Here is a 24226-nt window from a genome sequence, read left to right on the forward strand (position 1 = left end):
CTTGGGCTTTCTTGTTTTATGGATTTTCTACCCAGAGAATTATTGTTAAAACTGGAAAAACAGTAAATGGTTTCTCATAGTGGACATCCAGCAGTCATAACCAAGCAAATGTTACATGTCAATGTGTAATTATCTGATTTCATGGTAGAGTCGGAACTTGTTTAATGACCACATAGCGGTCGGTGGTCAAGATCAGTGACTACATCAGAGTGTCACATTTTACCAACTGTTCCACAAGCACAAATCATACCCATTAATACGTCCCAACCCGTCTCCACAATACATTTGTATTCAATTCATTTGTATTTAACATTTATTTGCTTCCTCTTATCCTCGCACATTCAGCATGGTTACAAACATCTCTACTGTTTCACAGTCCATACCTTGCACACACCACCAGCTATTCAACCAGAGCAGCCAAATCACCCATATATTACCCGACACTGTAAAACGCACAGTGGGAAGCCAGCCAAAAAGCATAAATTCCCACCGAACTTATTTCCACATACCTCGACTCCATCCTATCCCCCCTGGTCAAATTCCTCCCAACCTATGTCCAAGACACCACACATGCTCTTCGTCTCCTCCATGACTTCTGTTTTCCAGGCCCCCATTCCCTCATCTTCACCATGGATGTCCAGTCATTCTATACCTCCATCCCCCACCAGGAGGGTCTTAAAGCCCTCCGTTTCTTCCTCAACCGCAGAACCAACCAATCCCCGTCTACCAATACTCTCCTCCGCCTAGCGGAGCTGGTCCTTACCCTCAATAACTTTTCCTTTGACTCCTCCCATTTCCTCCAAATCCAAGGCGTAGCTATGGGCACGCACATGGGCCCCAGCTATTCCTGCCTCTTTATAGGGTACGTCGAACAATCCTTGTTGGAGGCATACCGTGGCCCTATCCCCGAACTCTACCTCCGCTACATTGACGACTACATTGGTGCCACCTCCTGCACCCATGCAGAACTTACTGACTTCATCCATTTCACCACTAACTTCCATCCGGCACTCAATGCATCTCCCTACCATTTCTAGACCTCACTATCTTCATCGCAGGTAACAGACTACTGACCGACATCTACCACAAAGCCACTGACTCCCATGGCTATCTGGACTACACTTCTTCCCATCCTGCTTCCTGTAAGAACTCTATCCCCTACTCCCAATTCCTCCGTCTATGCTGCATCTGCACCCAGGATGAGGTGTTCCAAACCAGGGCATCGGAGATGTCCTGATTCTTTAGGGAATGGGGGGTCACCTCTTCGACTATAGATGAGGCTCTCACCAGGGTCTCTTCTATATCCCGCAGCTCCACTCTCACTCCCCATCCCCCCGCTCATAACAAGGGCAGAGTACCCCTTGTCCTCACCTTCCACCCTACCAGCCGACACATACAACAGATAATCCTCCGACATTTTGGCCACCTCCAACGGGATACCACCACTGGCCACATCTTCCCATCTCCTCCCCTTTCGGCTTTCCGCAGAGACCGCTCCCTCCGTAACTCCCTGGTCAATTCGTCCCCTCCCACCCAAACCACCCCCTCCCCTGGTACTTTCCCTTGCAATCGCAGGAAATGCTACACTTGTCGCTTTACCTCCCCCTTTGACTCCATCCAAGGACCTAAGCAGTCTTTCCAGGTGAGGCAGAGATTCACCTGCACCTCCTCCAACCTCATCTATTGCATCGGCTGCTCTAGGTGTCAACTGGTCTACACCGGTGAGACCAAGCGCAGGCTTGGCGATCGCTTCGCCCAACACCTCCGCACAGTTCGCATTAACCAACCTGATCTCCCAGTGGCTCAGCACTTCAACTCTCCCTCCAATTCCGAATCCGACCTTTCTGTCTTGGGCCTCCTCCATGGCCAGAGTGTGTCCCACTGCAAATTGGAGATGCAGCACCTCATATTTTGCTTGGCTAGTTTACACCCCAGCCGTATGAACATTGACGTTTCCAATTTCAGGTAGTCCTTGTTTTTTCCCTCCTTCCCCTCCCCTTCCCAGCTCCCCCACAGTCCACTGTATCCGCATCTTCCTTTCTTCTTCCCACCCCCACATCAGTCTGAAGAAGGGTCACAACCCTAAACGTCACCCATTCCTTCGCTCCATAGATGCTGCCTCACCTGCTGAGTTTCTCCAGCATTTTTGTCTACCTTCGATTTTTCCAGCATCTGTAGTTCTTTCTTAAACAATTTGATATCAGTGTTCACGGAGAAATCACACACAATACAGTGTTCCAAATTTCATTACAGAACATCTATTAGCAACACAGTTTCTGGCTGCCACACTAGAAGTCTTGATTGCTGCCATATTTTCAGAGGTTTATTACCAGGATTTCAATCAGAATATGGATTTACACCCAGAATCATAAGATCATTGATATTGGTCTTAATTTAATGTTCATAGATTTTGTCTTGCAGACAGACCATAGCAACATAATTAGGCCATTCAGCACATCAAGCCTACTCTGCCACTCGATCATGGCTGGTCAATTTTTCCCTCTCAATCCCATTCTCCTGCCTTTTCTGCTTAACCTTTGATGTCCTTACTAATCAAGAACCTATCAAACTCTGCTTTAAAAATACCCAATGGCAGCCTCCACGGCCATCGGTGGCAATGAATTCCACGGATTCACAATCTTCTGGTTAAAGAAATTCCTCCTCATCTCTATTTTTAAAAAGTGCGTCCTTTTACTCCGTGGCTGTGCCCCGATTCTAGACTCTCCCATTACTGGAAACATCTTTTCCACGTCCACTCTATTTGGGCCTTTCATGAGCTAGGTTTCAATGAATTCCCACCATATCCTTCCTAACACCAGCGAGTACAGGCCCAGACCCATCAAATGCTCCTCATCCATTTACCTAATCATCCCCAATATCTTTCATAAACCTCCTTTGGACCCTCACCGACACCTGCAGATCCTCAGATATGGGGCCCAATACTGCTCACAATATTCCAAATAAAGATATGGCTCTGCCATCGTGTCTCTCGCAAAAGGGAATAAAATTACAGGTAAGTTATCTCTCTTTGCAGAGAAAGCTTCACATGCCTCGCTTATGCAGCAGTATGTCGCTAATATCTCCAGCAGAACTTTACAAGAAAAGCCTGATGCTTATAAATTCACAACCACAATCACCTTGACAGCCACTGACAATACAGGCTTTGTACAGTTCTGTGGGTGAGATTTTGATTGCAGCAGTTGACAGATTTCAACGACAACCTCCTTAGTCATGTGCAAACATCTCAATACTGGTCAAGTCAAGTCAAGTCAAGTCAAGTCGCGAGTCAAAAGTGTTTTATTGTCATATGTCCCAGACAGAACAATGAAATTCTTACTTTCTGCAGCACAACAGAATATGTAAACATAGTACACTGTAAACAATATGATAAAAGAGAGAACAAAATGTTTAGTGTGTATATATACACATACTCACAAGTACACACATCTATATATATTATATATACATATATACACACACGCTAAAAAACAAACAATAAACAACAGTAGTGCTGAAACATTGTTGAAGCTCAGGAAAAAGTACTCTGGAGAGCTAATTGAGATCACACTATTAGTTTGAAAGAGTGCAAGAGCCTGAATTTGTGGATTAATTAAATGAAAAAAAAAACCACACCGGTGTCGAAAGGATGAAATATGCTCCCAACCATTTACTCTGCTGCAAACAGAGGCCTAGTGTATGCAGAATGAACAAAAAGCACGGTGTTTAGTGTTACCAACAATGAATGAGTTTCAAAGCATTCATAATTCTATACGCATATAAATTGTTGATGTCAGTGCACTAAAACCAAGAAACGTACAACAGTGTAACTCTTATTCCCCAAGTTAGATCTGTTGAGATCAGTTGCAATGTTTTGCTAAACAAAACTCAAATTGAAAATCAATAATTTAAAAAAATTGTAACTCACATCATTGATTTCATTTATTGCTCTAATCCCCTACTTGAAATGTCACCTTTCGTCCTTTTAAAGGACACGGTGATATAAATTATATCAAAATTCAATCTGTGAGATACCAGTATAATTTTACTTCGGAGTCACGTGAGTGACTACGTGAAGAAGGGTCGTCCGTCTGCGTGCGCGTCATTACGTCTGAACGCAAACGCGCGACGGACTGGCAGGCACTGTGTCCTCCCAGTCCGTCAGGATGGGCAGGTAAGGGAAGTTGAATCACTTACCTGCGTTTTTTCGGGCTTGAAGCTTTTTTTTTAGTTTCTGGGCCCAGATGTCGAGGAGACGGTCCGCGGGGAAGTCGGCTGCCGAAGACCGCAGCATTCCCAGTAGCGGGCGACGGTCTTGTTTCCCGACATTTAGCGCCGGCAGAACCGGCAGGAGTCTTGTTGCAGGAGGAGGAGCTCCGTTGGTGGTCCTGCAGTACGGGAAAAACCACCCGCAAGTCAAACGAACCCGTTGACTCAGATGAGTCCGGGGGGGGAAAGGGATACCCTCCCTCAACGGAGAGCGTCTGAGGACGACTCTCCCACATAGGAGCAGCTTTTTGGAGAAGTTGCTCCAACAATGACCTGCTCTAAAGGAGGGAGCTGTGTCAGCCCGGGGCCTACTGCAGTGCCAGTGCCGGGAGCCTCGCACAATGGGGCAGCCCAATGTCTTCCCCATTGGAGGGGGAAGTACATATGGAAGAAACCACTCTGAATCAGAGTACAAAAGCAGGGGGGTGGAAACCTTCCCAGGGACAAGCAGAAGAAAGGAAGTAAGTAAGTAACTTTTACTTATATAGCACTGTTTAAGTTAACTTGCATTGACACCAAAGTGCTTTACATAAAATAAATAATAAGCACAAAAGAAAAGAAATACTTCTGCAATCATCCAGGTTCCACTGGGTGCTTCCCTGGATAGAGATCTAGCAAATGTCTCCTGCTCTGAGGAGAGGAGCATTCACGGTCAGTTTCAGTCTGACCCAAAGCAAGAATCTCATTTAGGCCCGCTGGAGGGGCCATGTCAGCGCAGGTATCCTCAGAGGCCTGCGGCAGCACCTGTTTTCAGGGCTGCCTACAAATCTCACTCTCAGTGGAGGGGAGTGTGAGTGATCAGTAGGTAACTGATCTCGAATTAAAGTATGAACATACTGAAGCACATGCATATGGCCTCAAGAGACAGCAGTTGGCAGATATCCGCACAAATGCCGGCAAGGGAACAGCGCTATGAGTGTGACTTTGGAGAAACCAGCCACCGAATCCTCTTCAGGTAAGACCAGAAGAAGGAAGCAAAAGCTGTCGGACCAATCAAGGTACCAACGACAAGCAAAACTTCATCAGTAGGCGACAACACACCCCACACCTCCATAGGGGGTAAGCAGTTCACTGAAGCCGGTGGTAGCTTGAAAGCTGGGCACGGAAATATGATCAGAGTTGTCTTTCAAGGCAGACTCAGAATTATGGCCAGAATTGTCCTACAAGGCAGGCTCAGTATGATGAGGTTTTCAGACCAAGACCCAAGCAGAGGCCAGGAGAAACATGGAATCCACACTCCCTACCAGTCCAACTCCCAATCAAGGAGAGAAAAGGAACCCGCATCAGGGGCCTTTGGGCTTACCACAAGACCACTGGTAACCATGGAGGTAGGTGGGTCTGGGTTTACTGAAACAAGGGATTGTGGACCAGTTACATGCTGGTAATTTTACTCTTGTGTTTTTGTTCAAAATGACAATAACATGAATTTCAGATCTGGTTTTAAAAAACAGATAACAACATGTGATTATTTTTTACTGCACAACATACATAGGTTCCAAGGTACACAAAAATGCTGGAGAAACTCAGCGGGTGCAGCAGCATCTATGGAGCGAAGGAAATAGGCGACGTTTCGGGCCGAAACCCTTCTTCAGACTGATAGGGGGTGGGGGGGAGAAGGAAGGGAAAAGGGAGGAGTAGGAGCCCGAGGGCGGAGGGATGGGAGGAGACAGCTCGAGGGTTAAGGAAGGGGAGGAGACAGCAAGGGCTAGCAAAACTGGGAGAATTCAACGTTCATGCCATCCGGACGCAAGCGTTCGGTTGCTTGCGTCCGGATGGCATGAACGTTGAATTCTCCCAGTTTTGCTAGCCCTTGCTGTCTCCTCCTCTTCCTTAACCCTCGAGCTGTCTCCTCCCATCCCCCCGCCCTCGGGCTCCTCCTCCTCCCTTTTTCCTTCCTTCTCCCCCCCACCCCCTATCAGTCTGAAGAAGGTTCGGCCCGAAACGTCGCCTATTTCCTTCGCTCCATAGATGCTGCTGCACCCGCTGAGTTTCTCCAGCATTTTAGTGTACCTTCGATCTTCCAGCAGCTGCAGTTCCTTCTTGAATACATAGGTTCCAAGCAGACTTGGAACTCGGACCGGAATTGTCTTCAAGGCAGGCCCAGTATTTTGGGCAGGATTGCCTTCCAGGACAGGTGACAGATGGAGGATGTCACTTCATCCAGGTTTAACTCATTTGTGCAGTACAGACTTTCAGAAACAGCAATTTTTTGTCACGGTCTAACTACTGTTTTATAGGAGCTTCCTATAAAATGGTCACATGGCATGCATCAACCTCAAAGATGCATACTATTCGGTGTCTATTCACTAAGAACAGGAGATATTTGAAGTTTAACTGGATGGCATGGCTCTGCCAAATGGGTTGACATCAGCTCCTAGACTATTGACTAAACTACGGAAACCAATTCTGGGACTACAAAGGTCTCAAAACCACATAGTAATGGCATATTTGGAGGACATTTTCATTTTTGGAGTCACCAAGAATTGGCAGAAGCATCAGTCAAAGCAAACCAAAACCCTGTTTGAAGTAATTGGTTACCTCATCCATCCAGTTAAATCAAAATTGACACCTACAAGGGTAATTGATTACCAAGAATTTACTATCAAAAACAGTAAATATGTTGGTGACTTTGCCTAGGGGCAAACGACAATATTAATTAAACCTGCTATGACCTGATAGTCAAACACTCAGATTACTTGCAGGCCGAATTGGCAAACTATGGATTGCCAGCAGAGGCCATTTTTGAATAACTATGGTGGATAACGAATGGGAGACAGCTCAAGGGAAATTTTGCTCGAAAGCCATCAGGGGTTCTTCAGACCTATGCAAGCGGCTAAGGATGGGGAGCCACTAACACAGTCTAGAGCTGTGGGGGCAGATGGAATGAGCAGGAGTCTGTAATCCCCCAACACATGGAATCAATTACCCAGAATTGTTGGGGGCACAATATGGACTCAAGGTTCTCTGTAGCGATATGCAACTGGTGCTTGTTCAAATTCAGATTGATAACACCACTGCGGTGGCATATATCCATTAACAAGGGTGGTGTAAAATCTGTATCTTACGACAGATTGTCGAACCTCAATTGGCACTGGTGTATCGAGAGGAATATTTGGGAAATCTACGAGGTAGATATAACACGGTGACAGATGCTGGATCACGAATGTTTAATAACAACACAGAATGGATGTTGAATCAGACAGTATTTAACAAAATAACTACACGATTTGGCATACCAGATGTTGATCTGTTTGCATCTAGACTAAACCATTAGTTACCCAGATATGTGTCCTGCGAGCTGGATCCAGGAGCAAGGCAGTGGATGCTTTCTCCCTCAATTGGGGAGGAATGTTTATGTATGCTTTCCGCCAATTTGTCTCACAAACAGATGCTTGACAAAAATCAAGCAAGACTAAGCCACAGGCATATTGGTAGTGTCAGAGTGGCCTACTCAAGCCTGGTCCCCAAAAACTTTGGGAATTATAGTCCAGCCAGTTATGGCTGTACCCAAGACACTGCAAAAGCTACGGTTGGACTACATGACCACCAATATGAACAACATAACATTCCTAATCAGGAACCTGATAAAACAGAGCAGGCCAGGAATGCCAGGGATGGAGATCCAGTTCTTGGCATATCCAGAGGACCAACGGTTGTGTGTGTGGTAACATACTAACACCACTATCTGAGAGTTATGGAGAACCTCAGAGGCTCAGAACAATCGGTCCTCATCAGCCATAAAAAAAAAAAAACACACCAAAAGGTGTCAACTCAAACCATCTCCAGATGGTCAAAAGAGGTAATGGCGGTAGCAGGAGTAAACATTTATATGGTTAAATCTCACTCCACCAGGGCTGCACCTACGTCGGCAGCAAGAGCTATGGATGTGCCCCTTGACGACATCTTAGTGGCTGCAGGATGGACAAATGAAATAACGGTCCACCGGTTTTATAACAAACCCATAACCGGACTGGGGGTGTTTGCACGTACCATTTTAAGTTCTGTCCCTTAGTTTCCCCCCAAGGCTGGGAGGGGTAACTATTTTTTTTAAACTTTTCTTTCATTTAAAGCTTCAGTGTCTTTACTTAACTACGTAATGTCTGAATGCTTTAATGATTACACGCATCCATGGTCAATCCATTCAGTGTGTGACGCCTGGATTCGTAACCGGCGTAAAATCACAGAGCTTTGAAATCTTCACGTAGTCACTCACGTGACTCTGAAGTAAAATAGTAAGATTAAACGAGAACTTACCAGTTTGAATTTTGATCTTGATTTTATGAGGAGTTACGATGAGCGATTACGTGCCCACGGCTCCCACCCTCATACTATCAAGGTCATATGGAAGTTCTAGTTTCTTCACAATCTTACTATTCTCAGGTCTTCTTTTTATCTGTGATTTAACACCGCTGCTTTGAAGATTGACGCGCACGCAGACAGAAGGCCCTTCTTCACGTAATCGCTCATCGTAACTCCTCATAAAATCAAGATCAAACTTCAAACTGGTAAGTTCTCGTTTAATCTTACTATTAAAAACTACTGACCCTCAAGTACTGTGTCTTAGATATTAACCAGCACAATAGGAAATGGGCAAGAAGATAGATGATCAATGAACACTTCAGTCAGGCGCATGCAACAACACACAAAAAAGTACATTCTTAGCCAACATGTTGACTGCTCATGTGTAGCACAGATCATGGGAGCAAGGCCTCAGTGACTCTGGGTGTATATGTGGACTGCCCTCCTACATTTATAATAAGCCAATGATTACATTTGCTGGCTGTGCAAAAGTGCTAATCAAGACCAGAATTGTTTACTCTGTGGTGAAATTCCTTTACTTAAGGGAGACAGATTATCCGAGCCTGACACAAAGATACACATTCTTTACTCTCTCGCCCTCTGTGCCAGACACTGAATCTTGCATGCACACACAACTCTTCAACCCGCTTACGATCCACTGAAGCTTGACTTGTGGTGCTGCACCTGAACATTTTTGCATGACTGCAGCTCCTGTCTCAGTATCCATCTGCTGATTGAACAGGTAATCTTCATTGACTGCAGTATACTTGGTGACTGAGAGGATTTAATTTTAAGATAAAACCCCGCTGCATGAACAATGGTAATTTCTGCTTTCTCTTCCATCTCGGATCATGCTTCACACTGCCCATTCCCAGGTGGCCTGTGTGTACACAATGCTTAGCCCTCTTCCCGTCTCCCGTCTGTAGTTGTATACAATGTTACAAAGTGATACATTCAAAAGTACATTCCTGGCGACCAAACACATACCTTGCATGGTTTAACCATGTGGAGAAAGCAGCTTCAATGGAATAACACATTCAAAACGAGCCACAGTCCACACAGAGATAAAAAATCATCCCAGCACTGTTCTTTGTGTTCAACACATTTCATTTTAACAGCTCCTGACTCAACTGTGTTGATTATTTGGAGCATAGCTTATGACTGGATTGTGATCATTGTGGCTCGCTGGACCTTTTAACTGTCTCAACTAAAGGGTGTCAGACAGCTTTTCTCCATCTTTCTGTTCTTATAGCCTGTACATTTACAGAGTGTTCTCGCGGGGCACGATGGAATACGAGGTGTCCAGGATGAGATTGATTGGTAGGAGAAGGGCCTCAAGGGGCAGGAGGGGAAACGATGGCACTATTAAAGCATGCTTGCTTTCAAACTCACCGATGACAACAGCGGAAATATATTTTACAATTGGCAAAGTTGCCAAAGATGTTCAATCAACAGTCTTGATTGTCCATTTAGAAATGTTTTAAATCCAATAAAATTATATGAAACCATTTAAACAAATATTAATCAAAACTTTAAAAATATTACACAAATTTAAAGCACTTTTACACAATAAAAAACAGTAAACGAGCATTGTTAAGGGCCTGACCCACTTTCACAACCTAATTCACGACCTTTTTTACTCGTAGACATTTTTCATCATGCTACTAAAAAACGCCCCGACCTACTTGATGCCATGAGAACCTATGACAGGCATTACGGCCTGCTACCCCCTACCTACGACCTCCTATGACCTCGTGATGACCATTCTGCGAGTATGAGTCAAGGGCAAACTCGGCAGAGGTCGTGAATTAGGCCGTGAAAGTGGGACAGGCCCTTTACTTCCAACAATGTAAATTACCCTTACTTATTTTCCTCCCTCCAAGCTCTTCTATCCATCAAGTGTATGAGCTTGTTTCTCCTGTTCCAACTCCAACTTGGCACATGCTGAACAGTAGATATTCCAGCGCAACTACCAGAGTCCAATGTTGGAACACAGCTGAAAATTACCCCTGGCGCTCAGCCAGCAAGCCTGGGATCTCTGAATTCACACAATGACCCCAAACCTGAGAGTTTTGGGTGTAAAAGCTGTATATTTGACATTATACTGGATGCATTTCCCACCATTTGTGGCCAAGTGTGCTACAAATTATAACACTATTCATTTAACATCCTTGTCCAGCCATTCAATGCTAAATATTATTCCTTTTCAATCAATGAGATAAATTTATACCTGGACACCTAAACTAAACGTGTACAATAATAGATGAATATTAACCTTGTATCCAAAATTCAGTTCCACTAATTTTAAAGTGGCTGAACTTAGAAGCTGAGTTTACTACAATTTCAGGATTTAGTGCAGGAAATCATAAATTAATTTCTGACATTTAGGTAATGACCTATATCCAGTGCACCACCCTGTAGGAGACTAATAGGGTGGAGACCTGGTTTGATTTGCTATGGTTCACTTGCTCAATATCTACCACTGCCACTACATTGAAATGGTCAACCCAGCACATTCAATTGTTGCTGCTATAGCTGAACAGGGCATAAAATTGAAGATCATCCAAAAATTACATCAACTGGGCAACACCGTGGTTCAGCTAGCAGATCTGCTGACTTAGAGCTCTAGAGAGTGAAGTTCAATCTTGACCTAAGGTGCTTTCTGTATGGAGTTTACATTCTCTGTGATCACACAGGTTTCCTTTAGGTGCTCTGGTTTCCGCCCACATCCCTAATATGTGCAAGTCAAGTCAAGTCAAGTCAAGTCAAGTCAAGTTTATTCGTTACATACACATACGAGATGTGCAGTGAAATGAAAAGTGGCAATGCTCGCAGACTTTGTGCAAAAAACAAACAAACAAACAACAAACTACAACAGAATGGAACAGAATCACATATTATTTTACATATTGCATATTGTGGGAGGAAGGAAAAAGGGGAAAAAACAGCAATAAAAAACCCCCCAAAAAAACCCAGTAGAATGGTACAGTAAAGTTAGTCCCTGGTGAGGTAGGAGTTTGCCTCTGGGAAGAGACTCCTTCTCAACCTCTCCGTTCTCACAGCATGGCAACGGAGGCGTTTGCCTGATCGTAGCAGCTGGAACAGTCCATTGCAGGGGTCGAAGGGGTCTACCATGATCTTATTGGCTCTGGAATTACACCTACTGATGTATAAATCCTGCAGAGGGGCGAGTGAAGTTCCCATAGTGCGTTCGGCTGAACGCACTACTCTCTGCAGAGCCTTCCTGTCCTGGGCAAAGCAGTTCCCAAACCAAATCGTGATATTTCCGGACAAGATGCTTTCCACAGCCGCTGAGTAGAAGCACTGGAGGATCCTCGGAAACACTCTGAATTTCCTCAATTGCCTGAGGTTGTAAAGGCGCTGCCTTGCCTTACTCACGAGTGCTGTGGCGTGTGATGTCCATGTCATATCCTCAGAGATGTGGACTCCCAGGTATTTAAAACAGCTCACCCTATCCACAGTATCCCCATTTATCCTCAATGGTGTGTACCTCCTCGGATATGCCCTCCTAAAGTCCATGATCAGCTCCTTAGTTTTTTTGGTGTTCAAGAGGAGGCTGTTGTCCTGACACTAGAGTGCCAGATCAGCCACCTCCTCCCGGTAGGCCTTTTCATCATTGTCTGAGATCAGACCCACCCCCACAGTGTCATCAGCAAACTTGATTATCGAGTTGGAGCTGAACCTAGCCACACAGTCAAGTGTGTACAGGGAGTACAGTAGGGGGCTGAGGATGCAACCCTGGGAGGATCCTGTGCTCAGGATGAGGGACTTTGATGTATTTCCCCCCATCTTGACTACCTGGGGCCTGGCGGAGAGAAAGTCCCAGGCACACAGGGGGGTGTTGAGCCCCAAATCCAGTAGCTTCTCGGCCAGTCTGGTGGGAACTATGGTGTTGAAGGCTGAACTGAAGTCTATGAACAGCATCCTCACGTAGCCCGCCTTCTGGCTGTCAAGATGAGAGAGAGCGGTGTGCAGAACCTGGGAGACCGCATCGTCCGTGGATCTGTTCGGACGGTATGCAAATTGTAACGGGTCCATGTTGCGAGGGAGGAATGCGCAGATGTGTTTTTTCACCGGCCTCTCAAAGCATTTCATGACTGCCGAGGTGAGGGCCACCGGACGATAGTCATTCAGACAGGCTGGGGAGGCATTTTTAGGTACCAGTACAATGATGGATCTTTTGAAGCAGGCAGGGACCATGGACATGTCCAGGGGGAGGTTGAATATTTTCGTGAGCACCGGAGCTAGCTGCATAGCACAGGACTTAAGTACTTAAGTACTCGCCCCAAGATGCCATCGGGGCCTGCAGCTCTCCTCGTGTTCACTCGTGTCAGAGCCCTCCTCACGTCGTGCTCGGACAACGAGAATGTGTGCACATTTCTCCCTTCAGCTTCGATAGCCAGCCCGCTGACGTATTGTCAGCAGACCTGGGGTGATGTTGCCCGTCTCGAAATGAGTGTAAAAGGAGTTCGTCATCAACTAGGGAGGTGCCGGCACTTGCGGATGGGGGGGGGGGGGTGCTCCGGTAGTTGGTTACAGTCCTTAGCCCCTGCCACAGGCGTCTGGTGTCCTGCTGCTCCATCTGTGACTCCATCTTGTCCCTGTACCTCCCTTCACCGCCCTTCGCAGTCGGTAGGACTCTACCTTGTAGACGTCTATGTTTCCGGATGCCAGGCCAGAGGTGTAGGCAGCGGTGCGAGCATTCAAGGCAACACAAATGACTTTGATTCGGAAAGGTGCTTACCCTTACCGTGGGGACGATGTTGTCGGTTATTGCTGCGATGAAGTCCGTGACTGCTTCCGCGAACTCACTGACGTCACTGGAACTTGCTTGGAACATATTCCAGTCGACATCGCTCAGTGCATCTTGCAGCATGGCCTCTGATTGGTCAGACCACCGCTTTACGTCCCTCATCACTGCCGCTTCCCGAACTATCTTCTGTTTATACACCGGCAGCAGGAAAATGGCAGTGCGGTCAGAATTTCCTAGGGGAGGGAGTGAAACGGCCTTGTAGCCCTTCCAGAATGGCGTATAGCAGTGGTCCAATGTTCTTTCCCCGCTGGTGGCACACGTGATGTGTTGGTTGAAGTTCGGCATGACCTTCTTGAGATTTGATTTGTTAAAATCTCCAGCCACCAGCCACTACCAGTTTGGTTGGTTAAATGGCCACTGTAAATTGACCCTAGTGTGCAGATGACAAGTAGTATCTGGGTAAGGTGAAGGAAAATGGAATTGATGAGAACGCAGGGAGAATAAAAGAAAATGAGTTCATATAAGTTTTGTGTAAATAGGTGTTTAGTGGTCAGCAAAGACTAGCTGGGCCGAAGGACCCATATCAATGCTGTATATTTTATGACTCTAAATATTTAAACAACCAATATAATAGACACAGATGTCAACAGTTAAACTATCCAATGGTTAGATTAACAAAACAAACTTGATGCAGCAATTTAATCCTATAATACTTTAGCTGCTTCACAAAAAAGCTTGAGGAAATTGGGAAGTGTCACCAAAATTAATCTATTTAAATCAGTCATAAACTACATGAAATAATCCCAATATTTCACACTGCAACCCATTCAATATATTTGGGAGAATGGCTCTGAACTGGTATATTTGTACATGATATACTTAATAAGCGTCAGTTAGATTCAGTTAACCAACACAAAGAATCATTTTATTCAGGTTATAAAATAAATATCTCCTTCTTAGTGCAGTCTGATGCTTCTCTGTAATGGCACAAAAATCTGTCAATACCATTGTGCACTGGTGTTTCTCATGTCAGAGCGCACTACCAAACATAAATCATCTTAATTGTACACAACTCTGATTTTTCAACCATTTCTTCTGCCACGATAGTCTCCAACCTTTTTTGTGAGTTTGGGAACATGCAATAGACTGAAAACCCCACATTGAGGGGCAGCATAGGAGTTGGAGACCCTGTAAATTTGGGAGGCACACACAAGGGTGAAGGACAGATGCAGGAGTTGGGGCCCGGGGGTTTAGTGACACGCCGCACTTTCAACTCCTCTCATTGTCCAGGTCCCTCGACATTCTTCCCAAATTCTGCACTTCAGCTCAACGATTTCAAATAATCAGTACTTCAGCATTCCTCCAAACTCGTTTAGTAGCTTCAGTTAACTGGTGTACATTTTCACCTCTAGGATTTTATTACACTACTAACTCATCACTACCTGGCACTAATCAGTCCTGTTGTCATTTAATCTCTCTCCCACTCTACCACAGGCATTCCCTATTGTTCACTGGAGATACTTTAACAATCTGTATATTCTGTTTTGTAACCCAAGTTAGGAACATTTATTAATGTTAAGATGATGTTCATAAACTACCCAAGCTTTGCATTTTGGGTTTAGAGCATAAATTTCAATCTCTTTGCTTGGAATGATCTGAAGATTTTATATTATTCTGGCTGTTACAGTATAATTTCAAATGTTTGCACTGTAACTATGTATTCAGAGCAAAATGCCCAGAGTCATTTAAATCAAACAATCATACAACAGACCCGTATTACTAGCTAACCCTCACAACCCAAAGAAGAAACTCAATATTTATAGGTCACAAGATCATCAGTGTAAGATATTTCAAGTTACAACTCAGAAAATGATTTCCTCTTTCTGTGCTTTTTGTGAGTTAGCTTCTTAAAATCTTCAACTCAGGCGCTGACACAAACACATTTCCCTCTCCTGTTGATGTGTCCGAAGAAATGTGAAAGAACCTCAGAGAAAGGCATAATTGCCATATACAGGTGCACAACCTTTTATCCGAAAGCCTTGGGACCAGACACTTTTCGTAATTCGGAATTTTTCGGCTTTCGGAATGGAAGGTTTTTAACGTAGATTTTAACGGCTGGCTCAGTGGTAGAGTGCTCGGCACATATCCGCAAGGTCGCGAGTTTGCGCCTCGATCCCGGCAGTTACTCGATCGCGAGTTTGAGTCTTCAATGTAGTTTTTTCTTGCAGAATAGGAGAGAATAGGGAGGGTTAGGCTGGGATCATTCTCTGCGAGATGATCTTAGTGTGGGAGACAAGTGTAGGAGAGGTGTACCGACTGTGTGGGCAGAACTTTGGAAGTGATTGCCCACCATTCTCAAAGGCCGCTGTGTCTCCCTGTCCCTGGGATAGCAGGGGGCGATCAAACAGCACAATACCCCCCTCCCCCTCCAACTCCAGAGGAATCCACTCCCCGATGGGCCGCTACAGCGACAAGTGGCAGTTCGCCCACAGCCCGAGCTGCGCCACCCTAAGAACAAGACGTATCTTGCACACCATCAGCTTCTGCCCCTACGGGGAGCGTGTGCCTCTGGAGTTGGAGCGGGGCTGGGCTGGAGTTGCTGATCTGGGATCTCCGTGCTTGCAGTGGGCCTGGGGGTCGGTGTCCCGATGAGGGGGCGCAGCTGAGCAGGAGAGTGGGGTTGTTTGCAGTTGCAGAGGGAGGGGGCAAGGGCGGTACAGTTCCCAGTCTCAGCTCCTGTCCAGGGGGGTGGCCGGAGACGTCAGGACCAACAGGAACCCGCTCCCCGATGGGCAGCTACAGCGACAAGTGGCAGTTCGCCCATAGCCCGAGCTGCGGCCCCTCATCCGCAACCCGGGTTCCTCTGGAGTTGGAACGGGGCTGGGCTAGAGTTGCTGCTGGCTGTGAGTCTCTGGGATCTCCGTGCTTGCAGTCGGTGTCCCATTGGTCCTAACGTCTCCGGCCACCCCCTGGACAGGAGCTGAGACTGGGAACTGTACCGCCCTTGCCCCCTCCCTCTGCAACTGCAAACAACCCCACTCTCCTGCAAGGGCGGTACAGTTCCCAGTCTCAGCTGCTGTACAGGGGGGTGGCCGGAGACGTCACAGCCCGAGCTGCGCCCCCTCATCCGCAACCCCAAGAACAAGACGTACCTTGCACACCATCAGCTTCTGTTCCTACGGGGTGCGTGTTCCTCTGGAGTTGGAACGGGGCTGGGCTGCTGCTGGCTGTGGGTCTCTGGGATCTCCGTGCTTGCAGTGGGCCTGGGGGTCGGTGTCCCATTGGTCCTGACGTCTCCGGTGACTGGCACTGACCTGCTGGCATCGCCGACGTGAAGGCAGTGCAAAGCCCCCGCGCCGGTGCAATGGGCGGGGAGCTGGAGAGGGGAGGGAAGGGGTCACACACATGGCTGGGAAGCAGAGGGGTGTAGGTGGGGTGAAACTGAAGGGAGCGACAATCTGCTGCTGCCTGCCCGCTGAGTTAAAAAGTTCCCACGCAAGACTCACGATACACTGTGTATCATGAGTCTACCGTGGGAACTTTTTAACTCAGCGGGCAGGCAGCAGCAGATTGTCAATTATTAACCCTCCTGCGCAATATACCCTCACCTTCTCTTTTATGAATGGGGATTTAGTTCCCCTTTCTTCGAGGACCGACCGGAGGTTCAGCTGTCACCTCTGCGGGCCACCCTCGGTGAACGTCTTCAAGGACCTTTCTTCAAGGACCGAAAAAATGTCCGCTATTCGGAGCTTTTCGTTATTTGGAATTTTGGATAAAAGGATGTGCACCTGTAGATGGAATTCTGACTTATGACCTTTCTACCTTTTCATCTTTGAACACTGCCTCGGGAAAGCAACCAACATAATCAAGAACCATACACCCCAGTCATTCTCTCTGCTTCCCTCTCCTGTTGGGCAAAAGCTTGAAAGCCGGTACCACCAGATTCAAGAACAGCTTTTCCCCCATTGGTATGAGATTATGGAGGCAATATTACCAACGATCTGTCATGGATCAACCACACTGATATAATATAAACCATATAACAATTACAGCATGGAAACAGGCCATCTCGGCCCTTCTAGTCCGTGCCGAACACGTATTCTCCCCTAGTCCCATCTACCTGCACTCAGACCATAACCCTCCATTCCTTTCCCGTCCATATAACTATCCAATTTATTTTTAAATGATAAAATCGAACCTGCCTCCACCACCTTCACTGGAAGCTCATTCCACACAGCTACCACTCTCTGAGTAAAGAAGTTCCCCCTCATGTTACCCCTAAACTTCTGTCCCTTAATTCTCAAGTCATGTCCTCTTGTTTGAATCTTCCCTACTCTCAGTGGGAAAAGCTTATCCACGTCAACTCTGTCTATCCCTCTCATCATTTTACTGATTATTTGAAATCGTTGAGCTGAAGTGCAGAATTTGGGAAGAATATTGAGGGACTTGGACAATGAGAGGAGTTGAAAATGCAGCTTGTCACTAAACCCCCGGGCCTCTGTCTCCTGCATCTGTCCTCCATCCTTGCGTGTGCCTCCCAAATTTACAGGGTCTCCAACTCCTATTCTGCCCCTCAATGTGGGGTTTTCAGTCTATTGCATGTTCCCAAACTCACAAAAAAGGTTGGAGACTATTGTGGCAGAAGAAATGGGTGAAAAATCAGAGTTGTATACAATTAAGATGATTTATGTTTGTGACAGCCAAGAAGGTATACCAACGACTCTACTTCCTGAGGAGACTGAGGATATTTGGCATATCTCCAATGATTCTTACAAACTTCTACAGATGCACCATAGAAAGCCTATTATCATGTTGAATCCAAGCTTGGTTTGGGAACAGCTCTGGCCAAGACCGCAAGAAATTGCAGAGAGTTGGAGATTTAGCCCAGTCCATCAGAAAGACCAGACTTCCTACCATTGAGTCCACCTACACTCCGCGCTGCTTTGGATAAGCAGCCGACGTAATCAAAGACTTATCCCACCCTGGTCATTCCATTTTCTCCCTGTTCTCATCAGGCAGACGGTACAGAAGTTTAAAAGCGCGCACATGCAAACTTGGGAACAACAACTTCCCATCTATTATCAGCCTTCTGAACAGTCCTTCCATCTAGGGTACTGTGTTTTTTATATTTTTTAAAGTGTCTTTTACATACTGTTGTAGTACCTGCCTCAACTACCTCCTCTAGCAGCTCGTTCCACATACACTACACCTTGTGAAAAAGTTGCCTCTCTGATTTGTATTTAATCTTGCCCATCTCACATCAAACCTTTGTCCTCAGGTTTTTGATTCCTCTATCCTGCGTAAAAGATTCTATGCATTCATCCTAACTATTCCCTTTGTAATTTTATACATCTCTATAAGATCATCCCTCAGCCTCCTGTGCTCCAAGCAATACAATCCTAGCCTGCCCAACCTTTCCCTCCAGCTCAGGTCCTTGAGTACTGGCAACATCCTCGTAAATCTTCTCTGCTCTATCCAACTTAAATGACATCCTGCCTAGAGCAGAGTAACCAAAACGGAACACAATACTGCAAATACGGCCTCACCAACATCTTGTACAACTGTAACATAACACTCCAACTTTTATACTCAGTACCCTGACCGATGGTTAATGCACCAAAAGTCTTCTTTACCACCCCATCTACCTGTGACTCAATTTTCAGGGACTATGTACCCATATTCCCCAATCTCTCTGCTCTACAACATTCTCCAATCCCTCTGCTCGACAACATTCTTACCGTGCACTGCGAATATCCTGTACAAAACGCAACGCCTCATACTTATCTGCATTAAATTCTATTAGCCATTCCTCAGCCCACATATGACAATAAAGTAATCTGAACCTAATATGAATATTGTTGTGGTCCCAAGTGAGGCCAACAAACAGAGAAATGGATGGATCATGAAAAGCAGAAGATGAACAGAAGGACCACCGATGCTCAAAACTTTACTTTCCGTAAGCGTAATTAGCCATGCCTCCTTAGAAATATGCTGTGAGAATTATGATAGCATATTTCAGTCAAGTACATTCTGAGGTTTTGCAACTTTCAAACTTTATCAGTGCCATCATTGCCATCAAAGCATCAAAGATTTAGCTCTTAGGGCTAAGGAAGCAAGGGATATGGGGGAAAAGCAGGAACGGGGTACTGATTTAAGATGATCAGCCATGATCATATTGAATGGCGGTTCTGGCTTGAAGGGCTGAATGGCCTACTCCTACACCTATTTTCTATATTTCTCTGGTTATAGAATGGGCACCGTCAAACAAGAAATTATTCTAAACATTTTACTTTGAAACACACACCCACAGAGAGAGAAAACTGTGGGTCACACGAGTGCCAGAGGAGAGGCAGCTGAAAGTTGCATGGTTGACCAAGGCAGCATGCCTCCTCTGGGTGTTATGGAAGGCATATTACCTTGAAATGCCCGTTCAAAATTGCCCAATCTTTTCAATGTCACAGGACAAGGCATACTGCACAGATATGCCTGACCCCGAGACATACAATAGTACTGATATTAGTGCTGATTTTCTGCAGTTGTAAGGACAAAAAAGTGTAGAGTGTTCCCAATGGAATACTGTAAGGACGTACGGTCATTAAAAGACAATAGAGCAGGTCAAGACCAGTCAGCACCTTTTGACTCCCATGTAGATTAAGTTTCTGTCAATCCTCACCTGGAATCTATTACATTACTCCTCTTACACAGTCCTTTTGGGCAGAGAATTTTAAAGAGTGACAAGAGACAACAGATGCTAGAATCTGGAGCAAAAAGCAAACTGGTGGAGGAACTCACTAGGATAAGCAGCATCTGTGTGTGACAGGGTTGGGTGAAAGGTATCATCTTGAAATGCTCATTCAAAACTGTGCAACATTTTAACTGTCTCCAGACAGGACATACTGGAAGATGTTCCTCTCCCTGAGAGGTGCTGAACCAAAATGTTAACTATTCATTTTACCCACAGATTTTGCTCGAGCCATTGAGTTTCCCCAGTAGTTTGTTATTCCCTAGAAAATTTCAAATATTTATAATACTCAGACAAAAAATATTTTCACCCTTAAAGGTGGAAATTCTTTATTCTGAAACAATGCCAGAATTCATGGTACCTCCACAAGGGGAAACATTCACTCAGCATTCACCCTGACAATTCCTCACAGAATCTTCTATGTTTAATATGATCATTTGCCATTCTTCCATATTCAGATTATTGTGCACCCAACTCAAACTTCCTTTGTACGTTAATGTCTTCATCCTGAAGAACCTTCTCTGTTCTGTCTTCATTGCAAAGACATCCTTCTTATATTAGAGACCAAAACTGTGTGCACTACTCCAGTTTTGGTCTCATTAATGCTTTGCATTAAAATGTTGTTACTGGGATATACCAAAACCCTTGAAATAAAGGCCAATATTTCAGTAGATTACATGGTGGTGCACGGTGGCACAGCGGGAGAGATGTTGCCATACAGCACCAGAGATACACGTGAGATCCTGACTCCGGGTGCTGTTTGTACAGAGTTTGTACGTTCTCCCAGTGACCGCATGAGATTTCCCCGGGTGCTTGGGTTTCCTCCTACACTCCAAAGGCGCACAGATTTGTAGGTGAATTAGTTGCGATAAAGATTGTAAATTTTCCCTAGTGTGTAGGATAGTGTTAGTGTACGGGGATCGCTGGTCACCGCAGACTTGGTGGGCTGAAGGGCCTGTTTCCATGCTGTATCTCTAAACTAAACTAAATTACACTAAATTACTAATTACATGCTGTATTTGATTCTAACATTGTTTTTCATGTACTAGAATGCCTTTGTACCACAATATTCCATCATCTCACTTCATTATTCCAAAATGAATAACCACAAATGTTTCCACATTATGGTCAATTTGCTGACTTAATGTTCACTCATTTAGCCTACCTATATTCCTTTGCATGCTTTGTATATTCCTCACAACTTGCTAATGCGCCTATTTTTGACTCGTCAGTAAATTTGGCTACTATATTCTGTCCCTACATTCAAATATTCAATATAGATTATAAATAGTTGAGTTATAAAACCTGATCTCCCGGTTGCTGGACACTTCCTTCCCATTCCTACACAGATCTCTCTGTCCTAAGCCTCCTCCATTGTCAGAGTGAGGCTAAATGCAAATTGGAGGAACAGCATTTCATATTTCGCTTGGGCAGCTTACAGCCCAGTGGTATGAATATTGATTTCTCTCACTTTAGGTAGCCCCGGTATTCCCTCTCTCTCTATCTCTCCCCCACCCACCTTGCACTAGCTTCTAATTTTTACCCTACAAACAGATAACAATGGCCTGACAAAAGTGCTGGAGAAACTCAACGGGTGCGGCAGCATCTATGGATCGAAGGAAATAGGCAACGTTTCGGCCCGAAACATTGCCTATTTCCTTCGATCCATAGATGCTGCAGCACACGCTAAGTTTCTCCAGCACTTTTGTGTACCTTCGATTTTCCAGTATCTGCAGTTCCTTCATAAACAGATAACAATGGCCTGTTTCCTTTATTGTTTCCTTTATGCATATCTTTCATTCATTGTTCTGGTCTCTCCAAATCATCGTCTATATCTCTCATTTCCCTTATCCCTAACCAGTCTGAAGAAGGGTCTCGACCCGAAACGTCACCCATTCCTTCTCTTCAGAGATGCTGCCTGCCCCGCTGAGTTACTCCAGCTTTTTGTACCTATCTTCGGTTTAAACCAGCATTTGCAGTTTCTTCTTACATAAATAGTTGTCCCCAGCCATGATCTTCGTCCATCTGAAAATGAGTTTCTCCCAACTTTCTATTTTCTATTGATCAGCCATTCCTTATCCACTCCGATATATTAGTCCCAACCCCACAGAATCCTTGTGCAGTGACCTCTAAGTGTCAAATGCCTTCCGAAAATCTAAATCCACCATGTTTTTTAGTATATCCTCAAATAATTCACACAAATCTTTCACACGATTTCCCCCATCATAGTCCACACTGACTCTACTCGATTGCCTAATCCTTGAAATGTTTGGTTAGTATCACCTTAATACAGATTCCTGCATTTTCCCAATGAATCATGTGCTGGCTTTATTGAGCAAACAGATGGAATTAGATATGTTTACTTGCAAGAGTTACCAATAGTGCATTAGTCCCTTCCTTATCAGTTGAAAATATCATGATCAGCATAAAAAGCGATACTGCCTGAGTAACTCAGCAGTCCGACATTATCTCTGGAAAATTGGGACATGTCCCTTTTTCACACTCGCTAAAAGTTAAATATTGTGGAGCTGAAAGCTTTTGGTGGAATTGAACAATAGCAAACACAAAGATAGTGGTCCTAAATGTCAAAGCATGGTGAACTTAGGAGCGCTAGTGAAGAACATACCTTCTACAAGAAAAGATAGGAAAGGCAAAGAGGGATATAGGCAAATGCAATCAAATAGAACAGATAGATATCTTAGTTGACACAGACGAGGAGGGTTGAAAGGGCTCATTTCTGTATTGTACAACTTTATGAATATTAAAGAATATACAAGTCTTTTGCAAAATCCAGGGATTTGTAGTGCTGGCAATTCGAGAGACTGCTTACAAGGGTTTATTTCACTACAGGGAGCGAGTGGCAAATGTCAGTGATAGATGATGTCCCTTGTGGAAAAGACTGCAGAGGCCACCACAAAAGGAATGGAAAGGGGATGGTAAGGGTGAAAGCCTCAAGGTGACAAGGAATGCAGAGCAGTTTATGTTTGGAGCACTGAACAATCCAGTTTTGTTTTAGTTACGGGAGTTTTTCAAATTCTTCAGAAACAACCAGTTTAGATGTGGGCTTAGTACTTCATTTTGATGATATGAGATAATAATGTACAGGAGTGTTAGAGTCACCTTTGCTGGAATTCATTAGAACAATGAAGAGGAGAAGTGCAATATAGGGTACCATGAGCAGACTAGTATCAAACCCAGGGTACTAGACAGAAGATAGCTGTATAATCAGCAGCACCAATGTACCATCCTCATGGTGCATTGGTCTATGAAAAGGCTCAGAAGTCAAGATGGTCAAGTGGGTTATATTGTCATATGTCCCGAAACGGTAAAATGAAATTCTTATTTGCTGCAGCACAATAAACAACAAATAAAGTTCAGTAAAGAACATAAACAAACAATATTAGTGAAAAGACAAAAACAATGCACAAAATCTATTCAGTTTGGAGTTTATATGAAGGTTGCAGTGTTTCATAGCCTGAAGGCTGTAGGGAAGAAGCTGCTTCTGAACCTGGACATTACAGTTTTCAGGCTCTTATACCTTCTTTCCGATGGTAGAAATGAAATGAGAGTGTGGTCAGGGTGGAGTGGTCATTGATGACGCCTTTTGATGCAGTGATTCCTGTCAATCCTTTGATGATGGGATTACAATTTACTCGTACAAGTCAAATGTGTGTGACATTTTATTCACACCCATGAATGGTTAAATTTAAAGCAGTTTGTTGGATTCGTTATATATAAAAGGTATTTGAAATCATTTATTGGGTCGACCTGTTCCAGGGACATACTGTTACATTTATGGTTCTGGTTTATACTGCAACATTATAGTTGAGTGGATTTGAAAAAGTTGATCCATGTTTAGCTAAATTTATAATCATTGACTAAATATATATGGTTTGGTAAATAATGAATGACATGTTTTAATTAATTCAACATTAGGGCTATGCTAGCTGAGCCACCATTTAATTACCCATACTTGACTACCCTTGAGAAGGTGGTGGAGAGCTGACTTTGTGAATTGCTTCAGTCCTTGAGGTGTGTGTCTACCCAAAATGCTGTTGGTGATAAAACTGTATAGTTTTATATTACACGAGACCAAGTGCAGACCCGTTGGGTCTGCTTCCCCGACGCACCCATCCCCTACCCTT

The 24226-nt window shown here is 44.8% G+C and overlaps 1 protein-coding gene and 1 long non-coding RNA gene across 2 annotated transcripts in view; one reads left to right on the plus strand and one right to left on the minus strand.

Moving 5' to 3' along the window:
• The window catches only part of gpc6 (glypican 6), a 745006-nt gene that overhangs the window by 684118 nt on the left and 36662 nt on the right, over window positions 1-24226 (minus strand). The window lies entirely within an intron of this gene.
• On the plus strand, window positions 2596-23290 carry LOC116974469. Its single transcript, XR_004412366.1, has 3 exons — window positions 2596-2704; window positions 9441-9449; window positions 23280-23290. It is a non-coding gene; the product is annotated as an uncharacterized LOC116974469 (long non-coding RNA).

This window comes from Amblyraja radiata, chromosome 6 (genome assembly GCF_010909765.2).
Source record: "Amblyraja radiata isolate CabotCenter1 chromosome 6, sAmbRad1.1.pri, whole genome shotgun sequence".
Classification (NCBI taxonomy): Eukaryota; Metazoa; Chordata; class Chondrichthyes; order Rajiformes; family Rajidae; genus Amblyraja; species Amblyraja radiata.